Genomic DNA, 22,069 nt, shown 5'->3' with positions numbered 1-22,069 from the left:
ATAAAGTATTAGTTCAAGTAATCTCTATTATGAATCTTCTCGGGCAACGGCGCCAGAAATGCTTGTTGGTATTTCTTAACGACATTACTAGAAATATAATTCCCAGCAATGGCGCAGAAATACTCCTGGTATATTATGGTTACAGAATTCATCCGCAAGCGCACAGATATACCATTGTAGCATTTCACCCGAGAGTATTCCAAGGGTATCGTATTTATTTTATCCCGTGGGAAGATCATGTAGAGAGAGCTTGACTAATAATTTATATGTTACTTATGATAATCATATTCTAAGCAGGGGTTAAGATAATCCAAGGGTAGAATGACACACAAGCATTATTACTCATTCTCATAATATATTATCTTATCTTAGTGGAAAGAAAAGAGAAAGAAAATCTATTCCTATACTTCTAATACACATAGTATACATACATTCTAGTTAACTGGTATACTAGCTAATACCCTCTATCCGATGCCCTCCTGGTACTTCGAGAAGCCACCCCTGACTGCCGAGTTCCTTACGACAGCCCATCATGACCATACAACCAGGGCTAAATACGGAGGAATACCCTCCCTAGGAAATTAACTTAGGATTATATACCGGCGCGGAGGAATACCCGTACTGAGCTATCACCATCAGCGGCCCACCTCTCATCCGCAATATATAACCCCAAATAATGATATCCCGTAATCTAGACACCACGCCTAAACTATCAGATACTTCTCTAATATCATCGTCATGACATAGAGGAATTGCATAAGCAAACATTATACCCGCACCAAAGCATCTTCTAGATAAGCTAGCCGTATATTCAGTATAACATGAACATAATGTAAAGTAGGTACTCATATACTCGGAAAGTATTTCAATACCATAAATGTATTTAGAAGAGTATTCTAATAAAAGTACAAAGCTTACAAAAGAGAAGAGAAAAGCTACTAGAGCCATACCCGAACTCTTCCGAAGACTTCCGAACTCCTGATTTCTACTCTATTCCTATTCCACCAGCTAGATACTACTAAACTAAACTTGAGAGAAATGAGAGAGCTATTTCTTGAGGTGTGTGTTGAAGTGAAGAGAGTGAACTCCTTAAATAGGCAGGTAATGACGGTTATGGTGGTTGGAAAGGTCGGTAATACCCTCCAACAGCCATAGGGAGTGAATCTCCACCGTTCCCTCAAAACCCTGCATCCATCGGCGCTGGCATAGGTTCGGCCGAACCCTGGGCTGTCCCAACCAGCCCACAAGTTGGCTGGTGGCCTCCTCTGGTGTTCCTCTTCGTAGACTTGTGAATTTTGGCCCAGTGTGTCGTGTCATTTTTGAGTTCTCGGCCCATTCATACATAAGTCTGGTTCTCGACATCGTCCGATTGATTTATCGTTTGTGTTGATGTCGATTCTCCTCCACTTTATTGTCATTCTCTGCAAAAGGTTAGTAAACCTACTACTAGTGGAATATTATTATTCTAACATATTTATTCATTGCAAGCATCACTAGTTCTCCTCTATTTTGGTAATATCAATAGATACGTCTGGTGAAAACAGAGGAAGAGGTACTATCATACTCAAAGTCACTAAAAGTACCCAACTGAATAAAAAGGGAGGCAGTTGAGATCTGGCAAGTGGTATGGAGCCTCATAATAAACACTTCCCATCAAGGAAGAAAATCAGCAGTTAGAGTACACACAACGCTGGTACACTAAGAGGATCATGCCCACATCAAAAAGCATTAAGCAAGAAGAAGAAACATATGAAAAATGCATATCCTCGTATATCTATGGATACTCGCATAGAGTCTCATACAACCAATAGAAGTTAACAATGAGACCTATTATGGGCAATGTTTCCTTTAGACAGTAAAACTTATTGGCAATCAACCAGGAGTTGAATGGAATTAATCAACTAGAAGTTCAAAAAAAAAACAACCTGAATATAGACAACACTGAAGATAAAATCTGGATGCTTTTCAGGAGCTTGGATTGGACACTTGCATAACAGTACATAAAAAAGTACTTAGTCCTAAACCAATATGTAATGTATATAATAATCTATAAAGAATTGAAGAAGCGAACTCGTTCATTTTGAATTTGAATTTGATTTGAAATTGAAATGTTTGGCTGAATCTAAATCACGCTTAGACTTGCAGCTAAAAAATATGATAGATGGAAGCTTAGTACATCAGTCCAACCACACTTAGAAAGTGATCAAGGTGCATGGCTTTGGAGTAGTCAATTATAGCTAAAATTGGGACGAAATTCCAAACACGAGTGTGTGATAGCAGCACTCGAATACTTGGCTAATCGGGACTAAACCGAATTAAGTATCATTGAACTATACATAGCCTTGGCATGGCTTTGAGAGATGGTTACATCGCTCCAGCAATCGTGGTTCGAAAATTATCTCAACCCCATTATTTTATTTGAAAATAATGTAGCGTATGACACACAATGCAAATGAGTTCACATGAACAAACTCACTCAAAGCATATGAACCTCCCAAGTTCTTCTATGCACATGAATTGCATATAAACAACGAAATATTGCATGCTAAGTTATGTGAAAATCTTGCTGATTTTATCACTGGTCATTGTTGACATCTTCTCGAATAGATGTGTCCAAGGAACCAGAACAATGAGACTTGTAAGAATGTAAAATTTAAGGGGAGAATTTCACTGATTCATTCAGAATCTTAATATAGAAAATTCAAATACCCAACAAATCAATTTAGAAAGATTGAACGAAGAATTGGATGAATTGTACTCTTTTTCCCTTGATAAGTTATTACTGGAGTTTCTTATCAAGGTTTTTAATGAGACAATTCGTGTGACACCGCATGAATTTTTTGTAGAGTTTTGATGCACAAGCATCACACAATGAGAGCACGGAGGGAGTGTTAGGGAACCAGCGGCCCATGAAGAGCGGATCACTAAATATGAAAGGTGGATGAGGCTATACCTATAAATAGTGGGGAAGAGATGATAGATTGTACACTTAAAAGGATGAAAGAATGAATGAAAAGCTGCCCCTCCATATATCTTGTGTCTCAGCACCTCTGAACTATGCATGTAGCAAGACTACGCATATAACAGATGGGTTGTATAATACACACAACGGGTTACACTAATATTAATTTCCCCAAACACCATAGGGAACAGCTGAAGATCAGCTTGCCATGTCATCAATTTTTGCATAAACGCCTCTAGTTTTCAGGTGATAATACGTACGTCCGCAGTCTCTTGTCATGCATTTCGACCGTTATCATATACTCTTGCAGTTAATTGATTTAACTTAGCATTTATATCATGTAAATGCGAAAGAAAAATAGAGTAAGGGCACGTACAACGGCATTAATTAGCCGGCTCTCTCCAGTGCCACATAGGCAAATCAGATGACGTGGAAGAGAGATGATCGATGAGAGAGAAACAACGATGCTATCTGTGACATCGTTGAAGCATCGGCTCCTCTCGCGCAAAAAACGAGCAGACTTGAGGAGAGCCCTCCGTTGTAGAATCGGTTTCCAGCAGAGCCGTGCCTCCAGATCCAACGTAAAAATTGCGCGCGGAAGAAATTTGGCGCGGGTGAGGGATCGGGATACGGGAGGGCGGGAATCGGACCAGAGATGCGCGCCATCCAATTTCTTCGACCCCAAATATGGCGCTGAAATCGGCAGATCGGGTTCCAGTCCAATACGTCGCCGCTACGCTCCTCCACCTCGCTGCTGCCTTGGATCCTCCACCTCGCCACCAACCTTTCCCCTCCACCTCGCCGCCGACGTTGCTCCTCAATCACTCACTCCATCGGCGTTGGCTGTATGGCTGGGAGACGGACAAAGGTGGCATCGGTGCCTGAGACATCCTCCGTCGGTACCAACACCTCCGGCTTCTGCTTCACCTCAACTGATGCCCCCGCCGCCTTTGGTACCTTTCCTCCCTATCTTGGAATACCTCCCTTCTCTGCATCTAGGATAAGCGCGGCTGCGACGGGTGGCCATATTTCCCCATCTCCTTCATGGATACAGACAGACAAAAGCTCAGATAAAGCTGCTACGCCGGATTTGTCCTCGCCACATGCAAATATGCAGAGCTGGTAACCACAAATCCCAGCAATAATCTCTACTATCTTACGAAGATTCAGTTCTGCAAGTTTTTTGTTCTCTGAATGAAATTATTAAACGGTTGCCATGTTCTAAACTTGATATATTTTCTGAAAATACAATGAGTAAATCAGTCCAAGATTTTCTGAAATACATCGTTCAAAGCAGTCCATATAAATTGACAGATAAATATTGGTATATAATCCATAAGGTTACTGTTTGTTCATATAGGTCTGTACAGATTAAGTTATTGTACATCTTTGGCCATGCTGAAACTGAAGAGACCTATAGTTGCCATGTTATGTTATTTCTCTGTACAAACTAAGGTTTCTATATTTTTTGGGAGTATGTCACACCCTAAAAATCCTAAATATATAAATTGTTGTTTAATTGGAATTATTAGAATTTATTTTAAAAGCCTAGAAGAGAAGATCTAATTTTAATTAATAAATTCCAATATAAAATGGGGCCAGATAAAATTTCATTAAATACTTTGCTTAATTCTATAATTCCTAGATTTTTCTGGGATTTATTTGAGCTAAGGAAGTATTTTTAATAAATGGAATTGCATTTCATGAATAATTTAAATTGAAAAAGGTTTTTTTAAAATCCTCTTTTGGCTTTGGGCCGAAAGTCGGCCCAAAACCTTCTCTCTCTCTCTCCTGGCCCAATCCGGCCCGCAGCCGAGCCGCCCGCTCGCGCTCGTGTCCGCCCGCTGATAGGTGGGGCCCACCTGTCAGGGCTGTCGTCTTCCTCCGGCCGCCCGCCGCCCGAACCCTAGCGTCGCGCCGCCGCCGTCTCCTTCCAAATCCGGCCACCCCTTTCCGTTTCCGATGAAATTAGTAGAGGGGAAATGATCTTCGGAATCCACTCTACCTTTTCCCTTTTGGAAACATCGTCTAAATCGCTTTGGAAATCCGTGGATTCGAGTTTGATTCGGATCGATCTCTCTCCTCCGAACCCTAGACTTTCCATCGCGTCGCCGGTCGCCGTGGGCCTTCGCCGCCGCCTCCTTGCCCCTTTAAAAGGACCCCCAAGCCCGCCGCTACCTGCCGCCACCCTTGCCTTTGCCCGCCGCCGTCGGTAGCGCCCTAGCACCGTGCAGCCGTGCGCTGCCGTCGCCGCCGTTCGTCCAGCCGTGCGCCGCCGCCGCTCCGGTCGTCGTCGTCACTCGGGAAGGCCGCCGTCGTGATCGCCAAGCCATCGCCGACCTCGTCCGCCCCTCCGTCGTCGCCGTAGGCCGCCGGAACACCGTCGCCGTTGTGAAGCCGAAGGTCGCCGCCGCTTCTTCCTCAACGCCGTCGCCGTTCGTTGATCTTCCGCCGTTGTTTTGGTCACCGGTGAGTTCGCCGCGTCGCCCTCTACGTGTTGGTGTCTTCCGTTCGCGTCGTCGCGCCGTCGTTCGCCGACGAGCTTGCGCGCCCGAGCCGCCGCCGGTGATGACGTCATCGCCGACGTCATCGTTGCCGTCCGTCGTAGACCGGTCATAGACCGTTGGATCTTGGCCATCCGTTTTGGATAGGATCGATCTCGGCCGTTTGTTTCCGTGAGCCGCCGCCGTGCACCCGGTCCACCGCGAACCCTAGCCGCTGACGCAATAATTCCCTTTTCCTTTTCAAAAATAATTCATTATTGCGTCATAATTCAATTAAAATCCATATAAGTGTTTTAATCCGATTTAACCTTTAAAAATTCATAACTAATTCATCTTAGCTCGGATTTAGTTGGTTCAAGTCTCTAAATTTTTCTAAAATAGAGATCTACATGTTAAAAATATCCACATGCACTGTTCATGCTTGTTTATGTGCTGTTTTGGTGTTTTTGCTCTTTTCTGTTTAGATTCCAACGTTTCCGGAGAGTTCGTTTTCGCAGGAGAAGAATTTGAAGAGTTCCAAGGCCAGCAAGACAAGTCACACAGATCCCAAACAACCTTTTGAGCATGTTGATCCCGTTTAAAGCTATTGTTTCTATTCAACTATTGCATTTATTTTCGAATGTCATTGGGTGGAATTAACCTATTGTTTGTTATAGCCCTTTTGTTCTTGATTACTTTATTCCTTGATACCTTGGGTTATTATAACTTGACTAGTTGGGCTTTATATATTGGTTCAACTAGATATTAGATACGATTGCTTAGCAATGCTTAGAAACATTAGCACACTATTGGGATAACTTATGACTCACTATTATTTAATGATGGCTTAATGATAGTTCACGATGGTCAATCGTGATTGGTTAATTAATTACTTGCCAACTAAAACTTGATAATGGTGGGTTGTGAGCACATGGTTTTGAGAGTCGTGCTCATGACAATTAAGGACCGGTTCACGAGTTTCGGTTGTGAAACATTAACCGTGCCAACCACAAGCTAGCGTGGGCAACGGCTTTACCTTTTGTATAGCATGGTTCATTGCGGAGCACCAGTCTGAGAAGTGGCGGAGATAAGCCCACGGGGGTCGCTGGGGAGTCCATGCCTTGTTTATAAGGGGGTGATTATGATCCAGGAAAGGTGCGCTGTGGTGGATTGTGTTGTGCGGGGGTACTGTCACAGCTCCTTTCCGAGGTACCGTGGTGGTATTGAGGCACATGGTGACATGTTGTGGGGCTGTGTCTTGTGGGTACAGTGGTACATCTCTGGCCAGAGTAAAACTATTCGAATAGTCGTGCTCGCGGTTATGGGCAGGTCTAACAATGTCTTTCGTGATTAGTTTCACACTTCTCACCATAATAAAAGATGCTATAACTGGTAATAATTTGTTTAGCTCCTGGTTTGAAATGGTATATTCCTGGTTTGGAGATAGAACTGTGCAGCCGGGATGGTTGTTCAGAATGGTTGGGCCTATGCAACAGGGTATGTTGTATAGCGTTGGATTAATATTGTTTAATTATTACTTAACTATTTTATTAAATTCTGAAATGTTTATTAAATGCTGTTTATGCAAATGAAACCCTACTATGCCATCCTTTGTTATCCTGTGCACTTTCATATTTGCTGCGTGGCTTGCTGAGTATGTCATATACTCACCTTGCAATCATTCATCAGAGGAAGAGTTCTACAGTGGTGCTGATGGTGTGGAGGATTAGGTGTAGCCCTGGTCAAGCTGCCTGTGGAGTGGAGTCGTCTCGCTGTTTATCTTATTTTTTCCGCTGCTTAGATCTTTATTGATTGAGAGGAACTATCTACCTCTGTAATGACATTTTATTCGCTTATTAATTAGAGTAATAATTGTACTCTATTATCAATTTGTTCTAAGCACGACTTAGTAGATCAAACTTAACTGATGCAGCACTAAGTATGAAAAGAAACATAATATCTAGACAATCAAGCCGTTGACTGAGTTTTCATGGTGGTAGATGTCTAAGCTAATCTAATCTAGCAACGCGATTTAGCCGATACCGGCAGAAACCCTAAAACGAGAAGCAGCCGATAGAGCTAAATTGATATGCTAAGACTAGATTAACAAAGACATATGATAAATAGGTAGGCGAATATATCATCCAAACCAGAGCAATCCAAGAGGTCGAATGTACTGATGCAGCCTTGAACGACGCCGACGTAGACGATACAATTGCCTAGGCCGACGGAACATTGGACTTACCCCTTCGCCGGAGATCGAACACCGATGCAGCCCCGCGTCAGGTGCCAAGTCCCGCCGGATGATAAAATAAAGTAGAAAAGGTAAAAGGTGGCGATGCGCCGAATTGTATTGATCTGTGGAGATAGATTACATATACCCCGGGTGTACATATTTATACCCATTGGTTGATACAAGTCCTTGTCGGACAAGAAAGAAACTTTCCTAAAGATAAAAGGAAAAGATAAAGTCCTTATAGGACACTAAACACACTTTCCTAAAGATAAAAGGAAACTAACAAACTATTCCTAATTAATAGATAACTTACCATGCCGCATTCTCTTTGAACTCGGTCTCTTCTGGATAAGCTTCCTTTAGTAGATCAATTTCCTTAACCGAATATAGCAAGAATCCGACAACTGACGACTTGAAAACTCTCATTGGCTAATCTCAGGACTTCGAAGCCGATGCTGACTCTAAGCCGATGACTACTCCGGGCTTACCAAATTTCACTGTTAACATTAAGGCACTGAAATTGTGAGCTTCTTGCAGGGGAAATGGTACACACCGACCTGGAGGATTCATGAGTTTTTTTCACAATCAGCCAAATATATCTCAACATTACAATTTTGCCGGCACGCCTTCACACTACACACCATTACATGCTAATGGTTCTTCACCACCACTTGCTAATGGTGGTTCTTCTATGCCGCTTGCAACACCCACTCCACCCCCATTTACTGGGAATCAGGACCATGTCAATGTTGATAGTGATGATGACACTAGTGTCGCTCGGACCAAATTGAAGCTAAATTGGACCCAAGAGGAGGATGTTAGACTGGTGAGAATGATGCAGATTTTACTTGATTTGCATTGTGAATATGTGTGCATAATTACACTTTCTTTTGTTATCTTTGTAGATGATCTTGGTTGAACAATTCAATGGACCCAATTAATGGGAATGATAAGAAGGCTGAAAAATATTGGGGAGATGTTGCTACAGAATACAATAAAACCACACCACAGAATAGATGGAGAAGCCCAAAGCAAGCCAAGGAGCGTTGGCACAAACTCAACACACGGACGGATCTGTTCCAAGGCTGTTGGTTGAAGGCTAAGCGCACATATACTAGTGGTTACTCTGACCAAATGTGGATTGACATGGCCCATAAGTTCAATGAGGCCGATAACAAAAAATTAGGATGGTTCGTTCTAATAGATGTATGGTACGCATGCCGTGATCAGCCTAAGTGGAATGCATATAATGATGCACTCAAGAGAGATCTAAAAGGAAGTCGTCTAATAACAGATGTTGAAGAAACCCCACGGCCAATCGGACAAAAGGCTGCTAAAAGAGCTGCACGTGAAAGCAAGGGAAAGTCCAACGATATTTCTGATGCTGAAGAGATATACAAGTTAGACCAAGTCCAATCTGATATTCACACAAGACGCATGAAGATGATGGAAATGCAAGAGAAGTTATCTAGTCGTCAGGTTCAATCATCAAAGCTTTCTCAACTTGCTGCACGAGAAAATAGATTAGCAACAAAGGAAACTAAGTGTTTACACCCAAATTTGGCACCTAGGATTAAAATAGGAAGGATTGCCAAAATTTGGAAGTCTACCGGTTTCCTCCGAGTGGGCCGGTCTGACCGCCGTGTGTTGGGCGGTCAGACCGCCGGTTGAGGGCCGGTCAGACCGGCGGTGTGTGGCCGGTCTGACCGGCAGGGCCGAGTCCGATTGTGTTTCATCGGGTCTCGAGGTTTCCTTGCTCGGGAAGGCATGTTTCGGGTTTCCTTTGGTTTCTATCCCGAGTTGGACGTGGAGGAGGGCCTGTAGAGGGCAAGACCAACCCCTATATAAGGGACATGGCCGGTTCATTGTAAAAAATCTAATCTACTATCAATCAATCGAATCGTTTTTTCATATTGCTTTTAGTTTTCTCTTAGTTTGTCCATCTTTGTCGGTTTGCGCCGTAAACCGTCCGCCGACGTTGCGAGAGTGCGACACCTCTTTGTAGGTTTGTCCTGAAAACCTTCCGTTTTGCCCACGAGACGGGTAGTTATCTAGAAATCGGCTCCGCTAGCCGGTTTAGTTATCAAAACCCATCTAGGTTTAGCTCTTTGCTAGATCGAGGTGGTTGGCGACTCTAGGATCACCGCAAGGCTTTAGGTGCTGCGATCGTGCTTGTCAACTTGTCACAAAAAGTTGCCAACATGATTTTTGGCGACTCCACTGGGGACGGGATCCGTTCATCGTCAACTGAACTTCGACTTCGCCATGACGAAGCCGCCATCCAAGACAGAGGTGGAGCCATCCAATATGATCCCGGTCACATTGGATGACTTCGAAGGAGAAGATCGTAAAGCTATGTAGGAGTACATCAACGAGCTCACACGGGAGGCGTTGATGAGGGCAAGCACTAGGACCCGTCAAGGCGTAATCATCAAGCCCGGACCACGTCCTAAGCTCGCTCCCGGCTCGGTAAGCAATGATGAGGTATCACAATCTATCCAACAACAAATTGAATCTACAATAGATTCATCTATGATTATTTTTAAAGATCAGTTAGATGCAACTTTTGAGGGTAAATTTGATGAGTTTTTAAGGGTTAAATTCGGCCCTCTTTTGGCCGATCACATGGTGAAAAATAAAGCCTCTTCCACTGCTAACCAACCTCCTATAGGTCAAACCGAAGGAACGGTGTATACGGCCGGTCCGACCGGCCAGACGGCCGGTCAGACCGGGTATTACCCCGGCAGTCAGACCGGGACTCAGGCCGGTCCGACCGCGCCTCTTGACGCCGGTCAGATCGGGCATTGGGCCGGTCAGACCAGCGCAATTATTCCTATACAGGGGATAGATCCTATGACTAATGCTAGTTATTTGTATCATCTTAGAACATTTGATTCCCCTGTATCTACTGCTACGAGTAGTCCCCAAGTTCCCCCACATGTTCCCAATGCTTATAACGATGTTGCTAGGGGATATCCTCCCGATACTAGACAAGGCCAATATAATAATATTGCGCCACAAACACAACCTATTAGGCCACCAAATCCACCGCCAAATCAACAAGGGCCTAATAATATGGAGGATATAATTAGTGATATTATGAGGAATAGATTCGGGATCAAAACTAGGAATCGTGCTAGAACTTACAAAAAGCCGTATCCTGATTATTATGATAATGTGCCGTTTCCTCGTAATTATAGAGTTCCCGAATTTGCCAAGTTTAATGGTGAGGATGGTAAGACCACATGGGAGCATGTAGGTCAATTTTTGGCGCAATGTGGTGAGGCTAATAGTGATACTTTTAAATTGCGCTTGTTTTCTTTATCTTTGTCCGGTAATGCTTTTACATGGTTTACTTCTTTACCGGCAAAATCTATTCATACTTGGGCTCAATTAGAAGAAAAATTTCATGATTATTTCTATACTGGAGAAACTGAGCTTAGGTTATGTGATTTGACATCGGTTAAGCAAAAATACAATGAATCTGTCATTGATTATATTAAGAGATTTAGGGATGTTAGAAACCGATGTTATACTTTGAATATAACTGATAGAGATTTGGCTGGTCTTGCTTTTAATGGTTTAATTGCTCCTCTTAGAGAAAGACTAGATGGCCAAGAATTTCTTGATGTTAGTCAACTCATGCAAAGGGCTCTGGCTCAAGAAAGTCGGGTTAAGGATAATAAAAAATTTGCTAGACCATTTGACAAAAAGCCTAATGTTAATGTAGTTGATTACCCTGAGGCTAGTGATAGTGAGGAAGAGGGTGATCATGATATTTATGTTGCCGAATGGTCATGGACTAATAAAAATAAGCCTTTTGTTTGTTCTAACTTAATGCCGACTCCACGAAAGATCGGCAAAGTGAGGTTAAATATAGTTTTGATGTGGCCAAGTGTGATAAGATCTTTGATTATCTTTTGCAAGAAAAACAAATTAGATTACCTAAAGGCCATGTCATACCATCTCAAGAAGAGTTGAAACGTCGAGCATATTGTAAATGGCATGATTCTCATTCTCACTCTACTAATGATTGCAATGTGTTTCGACGACAGGTTCAATCGGCCATAGATGAAGGACGATTGAAGTTCACCAATGGTTCCAAGATGAAGCTTGATGATGATCCTTTTCCGGTGAACACAATTAATTTCAATGATAAGAAGGTGTTGATTCGGCCGGAGCAAGCCGAATCTACTAAGGGAAAGGAAGTGGTCATTGGTGAACCGAGGCCTAAGATGATAGTGCCAAAGAAGCCGGAGGTGGGTGTTTGGAAAGAAAATAAGAGTGGAGCTTCGACTTCTAAGGCCCCTAGGAAGACCAAGGTGACTTTTGATATGCTCTTGGAGAAATATGAGAGGCAAGGTGGTGAGAAGATTCGCAACAGAGGGAAAAGACCAAGATCACCTCCTAGGGAGCGATTTGGTCATTCACCAAGACGGTCGCATTCACCTTCATATCATCATCCACAAGACATGTCATGGGGTCCCTATCCAATGCCGCCGCCGGGTTATCCTTATCCTTACTTCATGCCATGGGGGGCAACGCCGCCAATGTACAATTATATGCCTCCAATGCAATTCAACCAAGGGTGGGGAGGACCAAGGAGGCCAATCCATGAGCGTCTGTCTTCACCAAACAATAGCCGGTTTTATGGTAAGAATCGGGCTAATGAAGAAAAGAGGGAAGGAAAGCGCGTCAAGATGGAGGAAAGGACTTCGGAGGTGATTACTATCAAAGTGGGGTCTCATGATGTGCCAATACCTTCTGGAGATGGAGTTGGAGTGTCCCCGAACAAGAAATCCGAAGCCGGTACCAGCTCCTCGCAGTCGGCCGGTCTGACCAGGCCTTCTGGCTGGTCTGACCGCGGCCATACGGCCGGTCTGACCGCCGACCTGACGACGGTCCGACCGACGCCTCAGGCCGGTCTGACCACGCGCCACATGTCGGTCTGACCGGCGCGTCTGGCCGGTCTGACCGGTGGTCTACGGCCGGTCTGACCGGGCTCCAGCGCCGGTTTGATGAGAGGGCTGCAATAGGCGATGTGAGGGCTTCATCGTCTTCAAACAAGATTAATAGAGGGCATTATTTACCTCCTGGAACAGAGCCGAATCCTAGGTGGATGCCTAAGGATTTGACGGCTACGCAAAAGAGAAGGTTGCAACGTCTTCGGGCCCAAGAACTAAGAGAGAAAAAGGCCGAAGAACAAAGAGATAAAAGGTTCAATGAGTTGCGACCACCACTGGTATGGAGGCCTAAATCCATAGAGAAGGAAAAACCGATTGATGTAGAGGAGAAGGAAGAACAATCGGTTAACAAGGGTGAATCGTCTCCAAAAGAAGACATGGATATCAACATGGTATGTATGTTGTCTATGGTGTTTTATGCTATGGATAAAGCCGAGGTTGCTCAACTTTCATTAGGTCCTAAAGATGTGGTTTTTGAGAAGCCCGATGAGTCAAACCGTCACATGAAGCCTCTCTATCTCAAAGGCCATGTTGATGGGAAGCCGGTCTCTAGGATGCTAGTGGATGGAGGTGCCGCCGTGAACTTGATGCCGTACTCGTTATTCAAGAAGTTGGAGCGTGAGGATGATGAGTTGAAGAAGACCAACATGATTCTCAATGGCTTCAACGGTGAACCAACGGAGGCGAAGGGTATCTTTTCGGCGGAGCTTACCGTGGGGAACAAGACGCTACCAACCGCTTTCTTCATCGTCGATGTGCAAGGTAACTACAATGTTATTTTGGGTCGTTGTTGGATCCATGCCAATTGTTGTGTGCCTTCTACCTTGGATCAATGTTTAATTCAATGGAACGGCGATGATGTTGAGATTGTTCAAGTGGATACATCGGCCGAGGTTGCAATGGCCGATGCTACTTTTGAATGGCGTCATGGGAATATCCAATGCCTATCGGGGAGGGATCTTTCTAGCTATGATTTTATTAGTATCTCCGATGGCAAATTTGTACCTATCTCTGTAAAGCCGGCTAGTGTAGCACGGCTAAGCCATATAAATTTGTATAATGAGTAAAGAGGCTAATTTAGAGTGGTTACAAAAGAGGGTGCAAGAATATCGGTCTACAAAGAACGATATTGGTGAAACCGTTGAGGATTTTGAGGAAATAGAGAAGCTTGGAAAAGGGTTTACATCGGCCGATCCTTTGGAAGAAGTAGACATAGGTGATGGAACTAAACCAAGGCCGACTTTTGTAAACAAAAATATGAGAGCCGATTATAAGGTTAAAGTAATCGAGCTACTTAAAGAGTATGTTGATTGCTTTGCATGGGAGTACCATGAGATGCCGGGTCTTAGCCGTGAGCTTGTTGAGCATCGGCTTCCAATTAAACCGGGTTTTAGGCCTTATAAGCAACCACCTCGTCGTTTTAATCATTTACTATATGACCGGGTCAAAAAGGAGATTGATCGGTTGTTGAAGGCGGGGTTTATTAGGCCATGTCGTTATGCGGAGTGGGTATCTAGCATAGTCCCGGTGGAGAAGAAGGGGAGTGGTAAGATTAGAGTTTGCATAGATTTTAGAGATTTAAATAAAGCTACTCCCAAAGATGAATATCCTATGCCTATAGCCGACATGATGATTAATGATGCCTCGGGTCATAAGGTGATTAGCTTTTTAGATGGTAATGCCGGCTACAATCAAATCTTTATGGCGGAAGAGGATATGTACAAGACAGCTTTTAGGTGCCCGGGATTTGTTGGTTTGTTTGAGTGGGTTCTCATGACTTTTGGGTTGAAGAATGCCGGTGCAACATATCAAAGGGCAATGAATTTGATCTTTCATGATTTGTTAGGTATTATCCTAGAGATCTATATTGATGATATTGTTGTCAAATCGGATGGTATGGAAGGACACATAGCCGATTTGAGGTTAGCTTTTGAGAGGATGCGCCGGTATGGTTTGAAGATGAACCCACTTAAATGTGCTTTTGGTGTGTCGGCGGGGAAGTTCTTAGGATTTATGGTGCATGAGAGAGGAGTTGAGATTGATCCTAAGAAGATAGAAAAGATTCGTGATTTCAAAGCGCCGACATGCAAGAAAGAGGTCCAAAAGTTGCTAGGTAAGGTGAACTATTTGAGAAGATTTATTTCTAACCTAGCGGGTAAAATCGATGCTTTTGTTCCTATACTTCGCTTGAAAAAAGAAGCCGATTTTACTTGGGGGGAAAAACAACAAGAGGCGTTTGAAGAGTTGAAGAGGTATTTGTCTACTCCACCCGTTGTGCGAGCGCTTAAAGCCGGAAAGCCTTTTCGGTTATATATTGCCTCCGAAGACAAAGTCATTGGTGCTGTTTTGACGCAAGAGGAAGATGGCAAGGAATATATTATTACATATTTGAGCCGCCGTCTTTTAGATGCCGAAACGAGGTATGTTTTTATAGAGAGACTTTGTCTATGCTTATACTATGCTTGTACCAAATTGAGGCATTATTTGTTATCTAGTATATGCATAGTTACTTGTCAAGCCGATGTTATTAAACACATGTTGCAAAGGTCAATTCTAAGTGGGAGAATTGGCAAGTGGGCATATGCTTTGATAGAATATGATTTGGCTTATGAACCATTGAAATCTATGAAAGGCCAAATTGTATGTGATTTTATAGTAGACCATCATATAGATATTGCTCATGAGGGAGAGGTTTGCTTAGTTGAAGTTATACCTTGGAAGATTTATTTTGATGGTTCTTCTTGCAAAGAAGGTCAAGGCATAGGGGTAGTTTTGTTTTCACCTAATGGCATGTGTTATGAAGCATCGGTTCGTTTGGAATATTATTGTACAAATAATCAAGCCGAATACAATGCTTTATTGTTCGGCTTACAAGTTATGGAGATGGTTGGAGCTAAACATGTGGAGGCTTTTGGTGATTCGGAATTGGTGGTGCAACAAGTCGCCGGAGTCTACAAATGCTTGGACGGATCACTAAATAGGTACCTTGATTCATGTTTAGATATTATTGCCAATTTTGATAATTTTGCTATTAGACATATTGCTAGGCATAATAATTCTAGAGCAAATGACTTGGCACAACAAGCATCTGGCTATAATGTGAAGAAGGGATTATTTTTAATATTAGAAGAGCCGGTGCTTGATTTTAAATCTTTGTGCGAAATTAGCAAAACTGGAGACCAGGGGTGGTCTGACCGGCATTGCACGGCCGGTCTGATCGGTGACCAGGGGCGGTCTGACCGGTGACCAGGGGCGGTCTGACCGGCCGCACGCCGTCGGTCTGACCGGCGATCCCGAGCGGTCTGACCGGCTCTGTGTGGCCGGTCTGACCGGTTCTGGACAGAGCGCTGGGGGGCATGTTTCAATCAATTTGGAGGCCGAATTAATTGTGAATTCGGACATTTGTGCCCAGGATGCAAAAGAGGATTGGAGAATTCCTTTGATTCAATATTTGAAGGATCCCACACTTAAGGTTGATCGGAAAATTCGGCGGCAAGCGTTCAAATACACATTGCTTGATGGAGATTTATACCGCCGAAATATAGATGGTGCTTAGATGAAGATCAATCTAAAGTGGCTATGGGAGAGGTACATGAAGGAATTTGTGGAACTCATCAATCGGCCCACAAGATAAATTGGTTGCTTAGGAGAGCGGGGTTCTATTGGCCGAAGATGATTGATGATTGCTTCAAATATTATAGAGGATGCGAGGCTTGTCAACGGTTCGGCAATGTTCAATTGGCGCCCGCCGCCGTGTTGAACCCCATAATCAAACCATGGCCATTCCGAGGATGGGCTTTGGATTTCATTGGTCAAATTTATCCTTTGTCATCAAAGGGGCATAGGTTCGTGCTAGTTACTACGGATTACTTCACCAAGTGGGCCGAAGCCGTGCTTTTGAAGAATATGACTCATACGGAGGTAATTGATTTTATTTTGAAGCATATTATCCATAGATTCGGTATTCCACAAACATTAACTACGGACCAAGGTGCTTCTTTTATGTCTAAGGAAGTGAAGAGTTTTACCGAATCTTATGGTATTAAATTGTTGAGTTCTTCTCCTTACTACGCTCAAGCTAATGGACAAGTTGAGTCGAGTAATAAGACATTGTTGAAGCTAGTACAAAAAAAATTGAGGAACACCCAAAGAGGTGGCATGAGGTGCTTTCCGAAGCATTGCGGGCGCATAGGATATCTAAACTTGGTGCCACTAAAGTCACTCCTTTTGAGTTGGTTTATGGTCAAGAAGCCGTTTTACCGGTAGAGGTAAATCTTGGTTCTCTTCGTTATATCAAGCAAGATGATTTGTCAAGTGAAGATTACAAGACGTTGATGGGAGATAATCTTGATGAAGTCATCGATAAGCGCTTGAAGGCATTGGAAGAGATAGAAAAAGAGAAGAAGAGGGTGGCCAAGGCGTACAACAAAAGGGTGAAAGCGAAGTTGTTTCAAGTTGGAGACTTGGTTTGGAAGACAATTTTGCCTTTGGGTACTCGATCCAAGGAGTTCGGTAAGTGGTCTCCTAGTTGGGAGGGTCCTTATCGAGTATGCGGCATTGTTCGAGGGAACGCGTATTTTTTGGAGACACTTCAAGGGGAGCATTTTCAGCGAGCAATCAACGGGAAATACTTGAAGAAATACTTCCCGAGCGTTTGGCAAGACGCTTAGGAGGTACTATGGCCGGTAATTGGATTATCGTCCTAAGACCAAAAACATGTTCTATGCTTTTAGATTCACGTTGTTCATCAAAAAGGCAGGGGGGGCATGTGTTTACACCCAAATTTGGCACCTAGGATTAAGATAGGAAGGATTGTCAAAATTTAGAAGTCTACCAGTTTCCTTCGAGTGGGCCGGTCTGACCGCCGTGTATTGGGCGGTCAGACCACCGGTTGAGGGCCGGTCAGACCGGCGGTGTGTGGCCGGTCTGACCGGCAGGGCCGAGTCCGATTGTGTTTCGTCGAGTCTCGAGGTTTCCTTGCTCGGGAAGGCATGTTTCGGGTTTCCTTTGGTTTCTACCCCGAGTTGGACATGGAGGAGGGCCTGTAGAGGGCAAGACCAACCCCTATATAAGGGACATGGCCGGTTCATTGTAAAAAAATCTAATCTACTATCAATCAATCGAATCGTTTTTTCATATTACTTTTTAGTTTTCTCTTAGTTTGTCCATCTTTGTCGGTTTGCACCGTAAACCGTCCGCCGCCACTGCGAGAGTGCGACACCTCTTTGTAGGTTTGTCCTGAAAACCTTCCGTTTTGCCCACGAGACGGGTAGTAATCTAGAAATCGGCTCCGCTAGCTGGTTTAGTTATCAAAACCCATCTTAATTTGGCCCTTTGGCTAGATCGAGTTGGTTGGCGACTCCATATCACCGCAAGGCGTTTAGGTGTTGCGATCGTGCTTGTCGACTTGTCACAAAAAGTTACCAACACGATTTTTGGCGACTCCGCTAGGGAAGTCCTATGGCCGGTAATTGGATTATCGCCCTGAGATAACATGTTTTATGCTTTTAGGTTCATGTATGTTCACCAAAAAGGCAGGGGGGCATGTGTTTACACCCAAATTTGGCACCTATGGACGAAATAGGGGAAAATTGCCAAAGTTTGGAAAGTGACGGGTTTCCTTCACAGGGCCGGTCAGACCATAGGTGTGTGGGCGGTCTGACCGGCTAGTAGGGCCGGTCTGACCGCAGGTATGTGGGCGGTCAGACCGGCAGGGCCCGAGTCCGAGTCTGTTTTCGTAGGGTCTCGGGTTTCCTTGCTCAGGAAGGCATGTTTCGTGTTTCCTTTGGTTTTTATCCCGAGTTGGACGTGGAGAAGGGCCTGTAGAGGGCAAGACCAACCCCTAATTAAGAGACAAGGCCGGTTCATTGTAAAACCCCCTAATACAATTTACTTGAATCGTTCTTTTACTATGTTTTCTATTTTACCCTAGTTCTAGTCCATCTTTGTCGGTTTGCGCCGTAAACCGTTGCCAACAATAAGGATGCCAAGATGTTCGAGACCTATAGTCGTCTACTCGCACAGGACACAACAGGGATGGCTGATGACATTAGAGCCGAGCATGTCACTGCCATAAGGTGTTTGAGGAAGATCTTGTTTCTGGACTTATCTTGAGGTTAGTTAATAATTTACTGGAAATGATTTAATTGATTATGACCTAGTTTACATATTAATCTACATATGATGTAACCTGAAATGTGATTTGATTATATATGATTTGATGGAACCTGAAATGTGGGCATGCTCAAGATGATATCTCTTCAAGTTGCTGAAATGATAATATAGGCTATAATGTCAATAGCTTGCTGTATGGAGCAGTGTTTCTTTAAGCTTGCTATAGGACTGTTATTCTATTCCCTATTATGTAGAAGTAATATTGAGTCCATGTCTTCAAAATTATTGCCTAAGTGGACACTTTGGCAGACAACAAAAAAAGCTCCAATTCTGACTTTAAAATCAGAATCCGAAATTTATGAGCAGTGATTCAATCTGAAATTTGTGATTGTTGGGCATGTTTATCTTTTGAATTTGAATAGTATATATTGATATATGATCTCACTGAAGCTGAATCTGAAAATTTATAATTATGTATCTGAATCTATTTTTTTAGTATGTCAGGTAATAATATCTAGAAGATCTGTTCAATGTGGGTCACATCTGTGCGATTGGAAGAATGCAATGTGATCTTCTGCTGCTGCACATGTAACCGGTCGATCTCATTGCCAAGCAAGGATAATTTACTTCCTAGTTGTCTGAACATGTAATAATTCACTTTGTTGCTACCTGAACATGTCACCTGGGACCATGATATTCATTGCCATGTGATTTTGATATCTTTTACCTTGCCTCGAATAATGATACATGTTCCTATTTTAATATAAATGATGATTTTGTTTCCTTTGTTGTGTGAACATGCTATCTGCACATCTGTATACATGTGGTTTAAAATTAGAACGATAGAACCAGTGTTGAGTCCAACAAACAAGTCCAATCTTCTACATTGTCAGACCATACGATGTCTCCCAATAAACCACCTAGCAGATGACGTCGAAGACAATGTTGATGTCGACATTGGCGACTCCAACCTTGGCTCTGACGTCAACCTTGATGATGATGCCGCCGTCGACACCGACCTCGCCCTTGAGGATGATGCTGTTGTCGACCTCGACCTCAACGATGATGCCGCCGATGACGCCGACCTCGACCTCGAGGATGATGCTGCCGTCGATGTCGACCTCGACGATGATGCCGCCGTCGACGCCGACATCGACCTCAACCTCGATGATGATGCCGCCGTCGACCTTGACCTTGACGATGATGCTGCCATGGACCTTGACAACTTTCATCCTATGAATATATACAGCATGGATGACTTTATAGCCGAAGCAACCTTTTTGGATGAATATAGTGAACAGATTATTCTCAGGCTGAAGGAGAACATAACATCTGAGCCACCTCGTCGTCTATGTCAAAGTGGTACAAGACGGTACGTACCAAGAAACCGTGAAGCTGGCAATGCGGATCTTGTGGCCAACTACTTCTCCAAGTCTCCAATCTACACAGATGAGATGTTCCGTAGGAGGTTTCGGATGAGGAAGCCTCTCTTCCTACGAATTGTGAGTGCCCTGAGTGAATGGTCTCCTTATTTTACTAATAGATTGAATGCCACTGGTAGAGCAGGACATTCACCACTTCAAAAGTGTACGGCTGCTATTTATATGCTAGCATATGGAACTCCTGCGGATCAACTTGATGAGGAATTAAAGATTGGTCCTAGTACAGCTTTGGAGTGTTTGGGAAAATTCACTGAAGGAGTCATTGAAATATTTCGCAAAGAGTACTTGCGAGCTCCTAGGAGTGATGAGGTTGAAAGATTGCTACAGGTTGCTGAGTCATGTGGTTTTCCTGGCATGTAAGGAAGCATAGACTGTATGCATTGGGCATGGAAAAATTGCCCGGTCTCATGGCGCGGCCAATTTACTCGTGGTGACAAGGGAGTTCCTACCATGATTCTCGAAGCGGTAGCATCGAAAGACCTTCACATATGGCATGCTTTTTTTGGTACTGCAGGATCCAATAATGACATCAATGTGTTAAACAAGTCACCCTTATTCATTGAAGCATTGAGAGGGGAAGCTCCTCGTGTACAGTTTAGTGTAAATGGGAACCAATATAACACAGGGTACTATCCTGCCGATGGAATTTATCCAGAGTGGGCGACATTCGTAAAGACAATACAGCTTCCTCAGACAGACGAACATAAATTATATGCAGGTCGGCAAGAAGGAACAAGGAAGGATGTTGAGCGAGCCTTCGGTGTGTTGCAGTCTCGCTCCAGCTCGGATGTGGAGGCAGGGCGACGTTATCAACATAATGGAAGCTTGTGTTATTCTTCACAATATGATAGTTGAAGATGAACAGGAAATGGCTGAAATTCCTTTGGATTTAAATGAGAACCCAGGAGCATCGTTCGTTCTGCCACCTGAAGTGAGGAACTCCTCTGACCCCAACCCTTTCTTTGCTGCGGTATTACGAAGAAATTCATCTATTCGTGATCGTGCAAAACATATGCAACTCAAGAAAGATTTAGTTGCACATATATGGCAGCGTTTTGGGAAAAAGTAGAACTACTTTATGTAACGAAATAATGTAATTTAGCTTATCATTTGCTTAAATAATAATTTCGGATGTGTGTGCTGGTAGGATGCACATCATCTTCTTTTATATGGTTATGTTAACACAATGTAGCGTTAGTTCTATAGGGAAGAAATACAAATATATGTATGGCTGAAATTTACATTTGATTACATGCAATGAATTTATTAGCTATTTATTACCTTGTATTAATACAGAGTTGGTTAAAGAGACAGTACTTTGTAGGTAGGAGTTTTTTTTGCTGATGTGGAGTACAGAGAGAGCCCACACTGAGCTCTACCTTTGAACATGCCCTAATATCTATTGCAGATCATGCACCATGTCTTGAATGGTAAGTAAGAAGAAGGGATAAGTCCATTTTACACCCCTCAACTCTTGTCATTGTGTAAAATTCGCCCCCAAACTCTAAAACCGGGTATCCAACACCCCCTAACTATTAAAACTGTTCAATTTATATCTTTTTTATATTTTAGACGGTTTTGGCCCACGTGTAACTGAGATGGCAGTCCAATCAGCAAAAAAGTATATATAAAAAATGTGGTACCATCTGTCAGTCAACCTTCCTCCTTTTTTTCTTTCTTCCTTTCTCGATATGTCCAATCTCGGCGCATGGAGAAGGTGATGTTCCTCTCTCGATCTCTACTCTCCCCTCTCTCTCGGTGCAGGGAGGCGATGGTGCTCGGCGTGTGCAGGTGGAGGCGGCGTACTCCGGCGGAGGCGGCGACCTAGAAAGAAGCGGCTCGGAGCGGCTACGACGAGCTCTGTCAGA

The 22,069-nt window shown here is 43.5% G+C and overlaps 1 long non-coding RNA gene across 1 annotated transcript; it reads left to right on the top strand.

Moving 5' to 3' along the window:
• Positions 1-3,678: 3,678 nt before the first annotated feature.
• LOC136357166 (uncharacterized) lies at positions 3,679-7,344 on the top strand. Its single transcript, XR_010742331.1, has 2 exons — positions 3,679-4,084; positions 7,135-7,344. It is a non-coding gene; the product is annotated as an uncharacterized lncRNA (long non-coding RNA).
• Positions 7,345-22,069: the final 14,725 nt, after the last annotated feature.

This window comes from Oryza sativa, chromosome 7, assembly GCF_034140825.1.
Source record: "Oryza sativa Japonica Group chromosome 7, ASM3414082v1".
Classification (NCBI taxonomy): domain Eukaryota; kingdom Viridiplantae; phylum Streptophyta; class Magnoliopsida; order Poales; family Poaceae; genus Oryza; species Oryza sativa.
The sequence above is the reverse complement of the archived record's forward strand: the minus strand, read 5'-3'. Positions and strand labels throughout refer to the sequence as shown.